We start from the raw sequence: 12,461 nt of genomic DNA on the forward strand, positions 1-12,461 counted from the left end.
TGCGAGGGGGGTGGCTGTAGTCATCAGCAGGGGTGCAGGGTGGGGGTGTGTGGGGATGGGTGTTCGTTTTTATTTTTGTTCTATGGCCTCTTTTCTTCCTTCTCTTCCCTTGTCTTCTTCTCTTTTTCCTTTTCCGGGTTAGTGTAGTGGGTTCGGCTTTCTTACATCCTTGTTTCTATATCTGTACCTTGACTTTTCTGAGGTTTTGGTGCTCTGGGGCGGACAATAATGATGGAGTAGACGAATAATAATGTGCTAGTTTATCCTCATGTCTTATGTCTTAACTCCGTTGACTTATTTTATAGTGAGTTTATTTTGGACACGTTGTTTCTTTGCTCGCCCCCCCTTTTGTGATCCGAGACACTGTGCGACACCTGACTCTTCCTACTTATTATTTTAAAATGAAAACCTCCTATCCTGTGTCCAAATTGAACTACCTTTGCAACCGATCCGCTCTGTGCATTGAGATCCTATGCTCTCCAGGGAGGCGGATTTGCAGTCTGCTGGTGATAACGTACTAAAATGTTTAGCGGCCAGCCCTGGGGGTTGTAGGCCCTTGTCTGTATTTGATTGCAAATGTTAAATAAAGGTTTTCAAAAAAAAAAAAGGGAAGTCTTGCTGAGTATCCAAAAAGCAAAAACCCAGTTGGGAATGTACCTGAGAATGCCAGAATGATTCAGGAATGAGGTCATAGATATCAAATTCTCATCCGAAATGTCAAATTTGCTGCTGCCAAACACGCCTATGTATTGACTTTTCAGAGGTTCAATTATTTCCTTTATCTGCCAAAATTGACGACCTCTTTAATAATCTTGGGGTGGATAAGTGTATGAAGTTGCGAAAACCACTGTAGTCTGAGCATCATCCACTTAATTGCCACAGTATTTGCGCATGACTGACTTTGAAAAAAAGGTTGTCTAAATTGTAATCACTGTAATAAATTCCTCCTGCATAGGGGGCTTCAGAGTGGGGCTGTAATCATCCTAGATCTCCTCCTTGACCAGGAGAGACTTGATAATGGTCAATGTCCGTGTGAACCAGGCTGCCCGGTTTATTACTAAGCTTGCATTGATATCTTCACATTCACTGCCTTGCAAATTGTTGCTCATTATTCTCCCAGCGTGGCTCACGTTGATCCCAATGGCCATAGGTAGGGAATAGAAAGCCAGTGGAAATAGGCAAGAAGGGACTGGCATGCAAGAAAAATACCTTTCACATAAGGGAATAGGCGCTGGTTACAAGGGGCACAGGTACCGAGTGGCAGCCCAGAGCAAAAATTGGAATAGGCATAACCGCTGAATACAATCTTTAACACGTACTGATCAGAAGATCCTCTGGAGAAAATGGGGGCACAACCAACCTCCTCTGAGATAAAGAGGTGACGCGTGACCCAGGACACCTCTAAGGAAGGAGATCACAAAGGAGACTGGACCAGCCTCTGAACAAAATCACCTAAACCATAGCCTTTGAGACAGATGCTGTTCCCCTCAGATTTAAACAAGAAGGTAGGCAATCTCCTCTTATTACATTTCAAGCCAAATTGGTCACTGTTCAGGGGGAGAAATTCATATTTTCCTCCCTCCAAGAGTTATGGTAACAGTGTCCTAAAGAAATACCTCTTCTTTCAGAAATTTCCCCTTCGCCCACACACAAGTTTTTAAAGTCGTCTGATCCAGAATAGCCTTTCTTAGCCGCGGATTGGGAGCTTTCAGGAACATCCTTGTGGTTGTGAGGCAAGAGGACCACGCAAACTATTCTTTGTACCTCCGGTTTGTCCTTATATTGACCCCCGCAGCGAATTGTGAAGAGCAGATCCAGCTTTCCCTCAGGGTCTTCAGAAACCCACTTAGATTTGTCACCGGTAGGTTCAGGACTTTGGAGCACCTTTGCTTAGCCCAAGAAAGTGTGTCAAGAGCTTTTTAGGCCAAGCTTCAGGGCTCATGTAGCTTTTAGATGAAGCCTCTGTCATCACCTCACCCTGGACTATACAATGTGTCTACTATTCCTCTAGGGATATTACAGAATGACACCAAGGTAGCACATTTTACCGAATTTGGGAAGTCTGCCTCTTAGGGTCTATAGATATTCCTTCTATAGTTACTCTGGTCACACAAGCACAGTTTAGTGAGAAACAGTGTAAATGTCTGAGCTCAGAGAGCACAATTCTTCCAAAGCCAGGTGTAAGGCCATGTTCAAGTCACAAAACAACCCCAGCTTACAAGGACGCCTAGTCAACAAGCCAGGAGCGTGTGCAATGTACACTTTATAGGCCCACACTCATCTTCTGAGCCAGAAACTGTAAAGGCCAAGTGATGTAATGATGCTTTGGGGACCTCTGGCAAAAGCCAAGAGTAATGTTCTCCAAGGGCCATCTGGACTCAAGGAGGCTGACCCCAGAGAGATCACGGTGGGAAGGTTTAATTGATTTCTCTTTGGATGCTTTTAAGAAGACCAGAAAAGCACAGGAACTTTAAAAAAACAGAATCCAAGAAGTCAGACTATTTATTCAAAATGGCATGTCCAGCTGTGGAGCCTTCGAAGTATTCTGGCATATGCGTCTTACTCCTCTCCTTATGACAAGTTTGTGACTTTTACAAATATTGATTATCCTGTGCGCCTTCCACTTTTTTGCTTGAAAAATGGAAGGCAGGTAGATTCTGCCTTTCCGTGTATTGCAAAAAGAACAATTGATGGACAGAATGCAGAACAATGTCATACATTCACCCCAGTATAGAGATTTGGGCCTAAATCCATCGGTTTTTTTTTGCTCACCATGCTATTCCAGTTTGGACCCAGCCATATGCAAAACAGTCTTGACCCTGCACCCAATGGGAACAGTTTAGCCCAAACTGCCAGGCCAGGTCCTCCCTGGACTGGAAACAAGCATCCTAGGACCGGTTTCGGGCTTTCAGCCCTAATCAGCCAGGATAGCTTGACTCCAGTGGCATGGAGAGCACGGGACCCACGTCTGGGCATACCCGTCCCATTTGGGTGACAAAGAAGAGTTGATGGACAGAATGCAGAACAATGTCATACATTCACCCCATTACAGAGATCTGGGCCTAAATCCATCGTTTTTTTGCTCACCATGCCATTCCAGTTTGGACCCAGCCATATGCAAATCAGTCTTGACCCTGCACCCAAAGGGAACAGTTCAGCCCGAACTGCCAGGCCAGGTCCTCCCTGGACTGGAAACAAGCATCCTAGGACCGGTTTCGGGCTTTCAGCCCTAATCAGCCAGGATAGCTTGACTCCAGTGGCATGGAGAGCACAGGACCCACGTCTGGTCATACTGTACTGACTGCTTTTTTAGGTCTCGGCTAAACGCGCGGAAGAGCGTTCTCGCCGAGAACCTATTGTCGGCGTGTGTGCTTCCCAGGAGACAATCCTGGCCGCGCGCATTGCCTTGGAGGCGATTTCAAACTGACACGCGCTCATGTACAAGCGCTGTTGCCAGTTTCTTGCAATGCGCGCGTTGCTCCAGTACTAGCGCTGTTGCCAGTTTCTTGCAATGCGCGCCACTCTAATACAACACACTCATGAACAGAAACACACACACGCACGCACATACATATAGAGACACCACCCCCCCACATACACACACACACACGCGCACACACACACACACAAGTGCACCGAGCCCCCACCGTCGCACACATACATACATACACATGAGCATACACACACAAGTGCACCAAGCCCCCCCAGCCCTTTGGGAACTTACCGGGCCAATGTCGCGCAACCTCCTGCTGGTGGCTCCGGGGCTCTCCACCGCTCACAGGAGCCCCGGGCCGAGAGACGCATTGACTCCGCCTGCCTCCTCTTCCAGTCCGGACCGGGCCCCGCCCCCGTCACAGACGCCCTTGCCTGACATTTTTTTTTTTTTGGGAGGAAGTGAGTTTGTGTCAAAATATATTTAACGCTGATCCTGATGAGCCGGGGAGACTTACATCCGGTGTTATTTCATTAATGCCACAGAGCACAGGAATTCGTTCTGTTTTTGTAAAGGGAACGGACAGATTCAAACATGCTCTCCGCAAGAGTTATAAAGCGTCCACAGCACGGACTTACACAACTTGAAGGAACAAACAATTAAGAGTATGTACTGGTATCCCCGTGTTCATTAGAAAGCGCAGGATCCTTTTTTGCCCCGAAATGTGTAGCTAACAAACAGCTCTCTGATACATGGCATTATTTTTGTTCTATTGGCAAATATCAATCTGTTAGGCCGGCTTTCTGAGACCATCAGAACGACAAGCCTGCTTCACCTCGCACTTGCCAACGATTGGGCAATTTCCATCCGCCTCCTGTCGAGTCTGTTCTCACGATGAGGGTCCTCCTGAGAGCTGGGGTGAGAGTACGGGCTGGAGAGAGGAGGTGCGTTTCATTGACATGAAAAAGAATTAGAGGGGTTCCTGTAAAGGTGTACGTAGAAACTGACAGATACAATTGAAAATGAGCAAAAGGCGCAAAACGCAAATATGCCTGTGCACACAAGAGCTCTGCGCACCCGGCATTTTTGAAAAATAACAACAAAAACTGCACATATAAAGGGAAGCCCTCGGCTTATATGGATCCCTTTTTGCACGACTCGACTGTCCATTCCACCTGTGCCTTCCAACATACCAGTTGCGTAGCCAGGCGCCCTTTTTATCGTTACCTCACTTGTAAGCACGCAGGCATGCCGTACTAGATGGAATGGGGAGGAGTGTAACAAGCTGTACCACAGAACGGTTAAGAGAACCATTAAACCAGGCTTTGTGCTTTTTCCCGTTCAATGTCTCAGGGTCGTCAGCAGGATTGGAGCCATGTCAGTGTTAGGTCTGCACGTGTCCCTACCTGTCCCAAGCCTGTCTCTTTTGGGTCCCTTTTAGGAATAGCAACGGCGGGCACAGGGGGTGAGTGGCAGAAAACGTGAAAAGCCTTGGTGCAAGGTCATCGGTTTAGAGAGAAGAAACGTGACCGCACAGATCGAGCCCCGAGGGGACGCCGAGAGAATGTGTTCCTGTGTATCTAGGGTGCGCTTCCACCAGCTGCCCGGGGCCTGGCACTGTTTGCTCAGCCTGGCTCTGCTGATAAGCCAGGAATCCAACTTGTGCAAGAGCTTTTGACTGGATTAATTATCCCCGCCTCTGAAAATCCAGTAAAAGTGGCGTTTTGTAAACAGAGTTAGATCTTGCAGATCGCGGGGCAGGGGTGACACGCTTGGGTGACTTTATTGGGCGGGCGTGTCAAGGCTTAAAGGGACTCAGCGAGGGCAAATCTGAGGGCTGACCTAGTAGTGCTCTTTACAGCACAACTATGTAAAACGGAGTCCCGTTGTGAGATGAGACGTGGCTGAGGTGCATCATCAGAGCTGTGTGAATAATAACAGCTGTGAGCCCGTGCCTGAGGTGCATCATCAGAGCTGTGTGAATAATAACAGCTGTGAGCGTTGTGTGCCTGAGGTGCATCATCAGAGCTGTGTGAATAATAACAGCTGTGAGCCCGTGCCTGAGGTGCATCATCAGAGCTGTGTGAATAATAACTGCGTCAGCCCCGTGCGTGAGGTGCATCATCAGAGCTGTGTGAATAATAACAGCTGTGAGCCCCGTGTGCCTGAGGTGCATCATCAGAGCTGTGTGAATAATAACAGCTGTGAGCCCGTGCCTGAGGTGCATCATCAGAGCTGTGTGAATAATAACAGCTGTGAGCCCGTGCGTGTGGTGCATCATCAGAGCTGTGTGAATAACAACAACTGTGAGCAACAGAATACTCTTGCACACACTCTCACTGCTCACCAATTCAAAGTTTGCTAAAAAATGTATGCAATGCATTGTCATACACAATGCCAATAACTCAAACTTTAATGCTGCGAGACCTATTGCATTGTAAATGCTTGTTCATGCTTTGATAGAGAGACAATTATCCAATTTTTTTATGCGTTAAAGAATAATGAACTTTTAAAAGAAGCAATGAATCCTTGGTTGAATTATTTAAATAAATCAGTGGATACACTCCAAATAGACTGGTCAGTGCTAAACAACAAACTGCTTTCACTTTAATCACTTAAAAAGATCCTTAAAAGGCAGATAAAAATGCAGTCAATGCTCTCTGATTTGGCCAAATTAAAGTCAAAGAGCACTCTGGTATTAGAAGCAGTGGTCACATCATACCACACCCACGAACAGCCTTATCCGAGACCACAGCCATACCTCCACCGCTCAATTGGAAAGACATGTTTAAAACCAATTATGGCTGCAGGGTTGATGTGCCGAAAGACCAAAGAGATGAACCCAAAATGGCACTCCCTTTCCATGATAGTCCAGGCAGACTCTGCGGATATCAACAGGAAATGTTTAACCACCTTTTGTGCTGCTGCCCTGCACTCTTGAATGCCCGCCGCACCTTGCTAAAAACCCTTGTTCCTCACACATGGAACACGAACCATAACATAGTGGAGCCATGTGTCTTAGCAAAATTCCGCAAATACGTTAGCCTGTTACAAGTATTATTTAAAGACATTAACAAGACTGGTCATCACTCTAAGATCATAGAAAACAACTGAACTTTAACATTTTGTATGATAGGATTTTAATATCCGTTTGGATAGATGTTTTAAATGCTTTTACTAGCCCCTCTCCCAGTACATGATTAGACAACAATCTGCTTGATGGCTTATAGATGGCATGCACCTTAACGCACTGTTTTGCACACTTAAACTACTTTGCACAGGATTTAGTGGATATCTGCCATCAGGTATTATGTACGACTCCCAAACATGGCACTTAATTATAATTGATTTAATCTATGCTTGCGTCTAAGACAAAATGCATTACATGTACTGTTTGAGCAGCCATGCCACTTTTGCACACCAAGAATCTGGTTTTAGCCTTGGCACTGTCCACGAACTTGCAGTTTTTATGACATCTATATAAACGTGGCCTAGCATGTGCTATGTCCCTGAGCATGCTTATGCCCATGATAGCAATTTTTACAGTCCACTCTCTTTCCTGATAAAACCTGATTTATAGTTAAGCTTTTGTACATACGTTGTAATGATTTTAATTTATTATGCAATAAAGGAATCTTGACTATGCAACAACACTTGAGGGTCCTCGGTCTTGTCCTCGTTGCTTTTTCAAGTAGCACACTGTTTTGTCCACTGAATTGCCTCAATGCTGGTGAAAAGGATTTTAAAAGTAGGCAAATAGCTTCGAGTTCTAAAATGTTTATCTGCACGAGTCCTTTTGCAACCAAGCACCTCCCCGAATCTTAGATTTGCTGATGTGGGCTCCCCACCCTAAGAAGGAGCATTTGATCTATTGGAACTCATCAAGCGGTCTTTCCTCACCTGCCACCAAAAGATACATAGATCCACCAAGCTGCAGAAGTTAGTCATTCTGACTCATTCAACAGGTCTTTTGTGCACTCGTACAAAAGTCTCTTATGAAGTATCCTGATCAGTACTATTAAGTTAAAATGATGGCATCGAGCTGAGGAAAGAGGAGGGCTGTTGAGCTGTGGGATGAGGATTTGCATGAAGAAATCCATGCGACAGCTAATGAAAAACTCTCCTACGAAGGGCACACTTTTCCTTGATATGCATCTAACAAAGTTACTAAATAATGTATTCATTGTATGGAGAAAGATGAAAGCTTCTCGGGTTTGAGTGGAAGCCCAGGCTTTGCATGATTGTCTAAGCTCTGAAAGTTCTACAGACCCTTGTAGTAGGGGGTTTCCTTTTAGAGGCCAGTGATCCAGAAAAGGTAGAACACTCCTCCTGTGAGGAAAGACGCTACAACGGTCACACATTTGGAGAACGCTGTTGGTGCAGACGCAAGACTGAACAACACAACACTGAATTGGAAGTCGTCACTCTTCCCTATGAACCTCATAAACTTTGTTTTCAAGGCAACTGCGATGTGGAAATTCTTCTCTATTAAATGTACGGCACAGGTCCAGTTCTCTTGTTGGATCGTCTGGAACATCTGCTGAAGTTCTAGCATCATTGATATCCATATTTTATTTTAACCCATTGCTTTCCAAGATTCAATAAGAGCCTCTAGACTGTCTTCAAGTTTTTATTACAGACCAAGAAGCAGTGCCTTAAGTAGATACCATTGTTCGTGTGAGATCCAGGCACCTAATCTTATCAAACGCCTGATTCTGCTGCAACAGACAACGTCTGGGAGCAACTGAAGGAGAGAGTATTGTGCAGATGTAGGTGGTATGTTAAATCTCAGTTCAGTATACAGCCACAACTTACAATAGATACACACCATGTTTTTGTCTGATTTTCAGCTAGAAAGGAAGGGAGTTCCATAGTATGGCCGTGCATGTTATGAAGCTCGTGACACCCCAAGAGGCCCGTTTGAACTTGGGAACAACAATATACTTTGCTTTGGAAGTGTGTAGCTCTCTGGAAGGAGTATACCATGTAAACTTACATTTTTGGTATTCGGGCCTTCCCTTCTGTTCTGTGTCAGAGTCCCGATGAAGAACTGTTGGTTGGATCAAGTATGTTAGTGTGTGTTTCAGAACTTTAGGAAGGGTAGACCTATTTGATAACCCGCTAACAATCTGAAGGAGGGATCTAAACTGGCTGAAAGAGTGTTTTCTTAAAAGGCGTAGCTGGGATAGAGAGGAAGTAGAGTTGAGAAAGCAAAATGTGCGTACGTACATTCTATTGAAAACAGTGCCATTTATTGAATCATATCTTTTATGGGTCGAAAGTAATCATGATAGCTTTATATTGATTAGATTTAGGGTCAATCATTTTCATTATCTTTTGGCCCAACCATGCGGCGCCCATAGAGGCCAGTCTCATATACCCTGTGGCTGAGACGGCCAGTCTCCACCAGATATAATGCACTTTCTAATGTTTTGTAGTTTCTACAAGTTTACTAGAAGGTCTTTTATTGTTCCTATTCTTAAGAAAGCATGTTTTAAGGGGGTTAGATGCTTTTATGCTTTGTACAGCTTCTTTCAGGTGACTCAGGACAGTATACGCTTCTCTTCTTGAGGGCCGCTATTAGGCTTAGGGACTTCACTTTTAACCTTGTGATCATGGGCCTATAATGATCATACTGCACTGCTCATTGTATTTTATTGGAGTTTTTTTTTATTGATGTCTGTTTTGATACTGCAAATTTTATGGTTTTAATTGTAAAAAAAAAACCACATATAAAGTATATGTATTGATATTGACCCGCTGTTGAGGCTCTAACTGGCCCCGCTCCCATTTATTGGGTCGGAATGTCAATTTCATAACGCCTGGATTGGATTATTCTTCCATAAAAAGGGCAACTACGATTGGAACAAATACCCCTATACCTTGAGATCATATTAAGGATGTACAAATAAATGTAACTGACGTGCTTCTATGTAATGGCTATGTTATGTCATTTCATTTTCAAACCAAAATTTCCTACACAGGCCCTCTCTTTTTGAGCACCTTCTCTCTTTTATCTTTCTATCAGGAGCTACCGTATGTTAAAAAATTTAACTTACACTGCCAAATTTCACATATAAAAAAAACCCTCATGCATGGACTGCTTTGTGTGTGATGGGTATTGGTATTATTGTATACTCTCTTCCTTATTGATAGAGTAATTGCTTACCCCCTACCTCAAGATTGAGGAGGTTGGTACAGACAAATTAAATTAGGATAAGTTAATTAGTTTAGTCTTGTCCTTTTTATTGGTCTCTCCAATTGGACCACTGTTGTTATGTATTATAATCTTTAGAGGAGCCCGATTTAATGGAATTAGCCAAACATAACACCTATTTGGTGGTAAGCGAAGAGAAAGAGCACAGTATTTCGGAGCTATTGAATGGGATGTTATCCCATGGACCAGTGGTCTTTAAACTGGGAGCCTCAAGTGATCCCGGGGGAAGCCCCAGGCCCTGGCCAAAAGAAGCATTGTACTGATGAGTGCTTTTTTTTCTTTTTTTAAGGTGAGAAAAAATGAGCAGCACCAAGCCGCTCTGTAATGGGCCATCACTAACATCTTTTGCTATTTATATTCAGGCTGGGAGAAGGTGTCAAAAGGGAAATGACTCCAAATATTCTTCATTCCCCCACCCCAACTTATAATAGTCACACTGTGGATACCTGCAGGTTTTAGTCAGGCCTGCCTGACCAGAATAGTATGTGTGGCAATCATGGATTTTATTGCATTTTTAAAACAGTAACAGAACGTAACTGCAGTGTTTAAATATGTATAAACATGTTTATACATTGCCAATTTAATAAAATAATTATGAATAATTCTGAGGGGGGCGATGATTTTTTTTTTCCCACTTGGGGGGCACGGCATTAAAAAGCTTGAAGAACACTGCTCTAGATGTTCTAAGTCTGGAAACTTATTGGCAGGAAAAGGTTATACACATTCCCCACTTTAGCCTGGAAGAAACAGAGTGTTGCAGAAAGCTTGATTACAATTGATATTATTTATCTCAGGAAGATTGGCAAGTTTCTTAACGGTCATTCATAATTCTTTGGTAGAATTCTTAGATGTTTCAATCTTATGAGTGAAATACAGGTATTTTCCTTTAAAATTCAAGCATTTGTAGTCCCTAATAGTTTCTTTGTAAGTGTCTCTTTCAAGAGGATTGCAGTTCTTTCTCCATTTACGTTCCTGTCTCCGACAGAGTTGTTTCTGAACTCTAAGTCTGCCAGAGAACCAGGGTTCTGACAGAGTATTTCTCCGGTTGGTATGTATTTTTTCCAGAGCAAGATGATTTATCATCGAACCATGTAGACTAATCTGATGTGGCGGACTCTAGATCTTTTGAAACACTGGATACAGAGTTGAGGAGAGCTACATTAAATTGTTTTGTAAATTTTGTGCCAGGCTTGACCCTTTATGGCCGGGATTTGTGGCTTGGAGGACTAATGCATCCCCACAGGGACCTTTGTTCGACCTTGTGGTCCCAGGTTCAATTACCTGGTGGGCCCACTCAGCCTTTTATCGTTTCTGAGGTCGATAAAATGAGTACCATTGAGTTGGGTAACAAACATCTGTATTCAGCGCCAAGATACCCTTTTGGGGCTGAACGTGCGATTCACAAATACACATGGCAGCGAGGACAGTGTTAACTGCAGAAGCATGAATGCTCTGTAATCTGACCAGGTCAGTGGTAGTAAGGCAGTACTTTAAGAGAAGGTTTGTTAGAGAAAATGCCATCCAACATGTGGCCCGCCACAAGAGTTGGTGTCTCTACAAGTTGAGATAATCCCAAACAAGCTACAGTTTCAAATAACAATTCTGAGTCTCTATCAGCAGGGGTCTCTAAATAAAAGTTAAAGTCCCCCTTGGAATGTAAAATTTGGTGAATTGAAACTTGATTTAAGTGTCGGGCTGAAGGTCTGAATAACAAGATGATCTAGGGCAGCAGGGACGATAAAGGAGTAGGCCATTAAATGTGTGTGTTTTTTTGGTTAGCTTTACTTGAAACAGGAGCGCTTCACATTCGAGATTTGTGGACGCGGCGGAGAAGGAGCCCGGGAGCTGATCACGATACCCTCCGCTTCTCTTACGGACTCTGTCCATTCTAAATATAGAGTACCCTGCTGGTATAGCAGAGTCAGAGCCATGAGCAGTATTTCGGCTATAAATGCGATAGCTAGCTGGTGGGAGTCTACAAAGTCAGCGTATTCAACTTTATTCTTTATTAGGCATCTGGCATTGAGTAATGTACAAGAAATAATACTCTGTCTGGCCTAATACTTTGTCTGGCTGGATAATTAGTTTCAACTAAACTGTTTGAACTATTGGAGCCAATTGTGTAGTTCGTGAGCATGAAGCTGCATTCTTGGCATTTCAAGGTGTCTAGGATGCAGTGAGGTTCAAGAATAATGCATCAAGGGTTTTAATTTGATGTGTTGAGTGCTAAAAGTGATTCCCTGGAATAAATTAACAAGGGGAGGCGGATAGGACTGAAAACGAGCAGGGTGTCTGGTGCTAGGTGTGGTCTGGGCTTGCCTTTGGCGCACCAGCGGCGTGTCCGCACAGCAGACACATAGTGAAGATCACTTTGTAGCGTGTTATCCAGGGAGCATGTGAGGGGGCATGGTGGATCAGTGCTCCTCAGCGAGAGTCGGAAAAGGAGGTCAATTAAAATCTAAACTGCGGCCCAACAACTCCTCTATCCTATCACAGGCTACCCTACGGCCAAATAGTACTGGTAAATAAACACAAACTGAAAGAAGCGGGGTGAAAGTTAACACACAAAACGATTTATAACGGGCAACAGTCTTTCCAATATGGCGCCAGGAGCCAGGCACCTCCTGAAAAATGGCACACTAGTGCCTACCAGAAAAGCAAGATACAATATGCCTACACTCAAAGCAGACGCTACGTGATGTGCAGTGAGGCTCACTTAGTAGCCCGTCATCCAGGGGGGGTGTCAGGTGGGCTAAACCTCCAACAGGAGGGAGCTCTTCTAAATTCTCTTATATATATTAGGTGGGATAC

Source organism: Lissotriton vulgaris, chromosome 7 (genome assembly GCF_964263255.1).
Source record: "Lissotriton vulgaris chromosome 7, aLisVul1.2, whole genome shotgun sequence".
Lineage (NCBI taxonomy): Eukaryota > Metazoa > Chordata > Amphibia > Caudata > Salamandridae > Lissotriton > Lissotriton vulgaris.